Below are 1,151 nucleotides of genomic sequence, written 5' to 3'. Positions count from 1 at the left end.
ATACACGTATAAAAAAACCCATAATTTTGCCAAATTTTGACATCAAAACAGATTTACAACATCATCTCATATAAAGAACCACACGGTTCTAAAACCAGTTTCCAAATAAGGAAATTTCATAAAAATTAAACTCACCTTATTCACAAAGAGATGAGGATATGAAGATAAAATAGTAACAATCTCCCATGTAGAAACCACATAATCAATTTAGTTCTTTCTTTATTTTGTTTGATTCGCACCCAAGAAGCACACACAGTAAAATTTTCACCAACTTCAAAATATACTTATGAGATATTAAGAATGTCTCATATAAAAAAACAATTGAGGCGGTGGGGGATTTTTAAAATAATTTAAGCATATAAAGAAAATAACCCTCAACTTATCAATGTTTTTTCAAAAACAACCCCCAACGTTATAACTGAATAACCTGGTTATAACACCACTATAATGATATAATTTATTAACAAACAAATGTACTCTTTAATGTATTTTTATTCATATACAATTATTTATATTAATATGATAAAGAAGTAAAATGAAAAATAAGAATAAAAAATAAAGGATTTGAAGTAAATTATATAGCTAATTATAACAATATAAAGTATAATTTAAAAATTAAAATAATTTGATTTATAATATTATTTGGGATCGTAGGAGGTTAGTGGCAATTAGTACAACTTTTAAGTTTTATATTAATACTAGTTTTGTACCTGTTACAATGCTAATAAATATAACACTTTCTTGTAAATAAAAAATTTGTTAATTATTTATAAAATGTTTTACCCTTTAAATTATTGTATTGTTTGCAAGTAAAATAATATTTTGATAACTAAATAAGAAATACGAAGGTTGAAGCCTATAAAAATCATCCATCAAATAGGGATTTTTTTTTGAATAAATAGTTCATCCGTAAATCTCAAAAGATAAGGGTGTAAAATGGAAATAAAAAATAAAGATACTAAAAAATATCATTATGTATTTATCATATTTAATAATATTATTAAATTCAATAATATTATATATTGGGTTCATTTTGATAGTATTGAAGAAACGATCATAATGGTATAATTTATAAAAAAATTAAACATTTTTAAATATATTTTTGTTAATATATAGTTACATATGTTAATATGAGAAGGTGTAAAATGAAA

This window comes from Cynara cardunculus (assembly GCF_001531365.2).
Source record: "Cynara cardunculus var. scolymus isolate 2C chromosome LG 2, CcrdV1, whole genome shotgun sequence".
Taxonomy (NCBI): domain Eukaryota; kingdom Viridiplantae; phylum Streptophyta; class Magnoliopsida; order Asterales; family Asteraceae; genus Cynara; species Cynara cardunculus.
The sequence above is the reverse complement of the archived record's forward strand: the minus strand, read 5'-3'. Positions refer to the sequence as shown.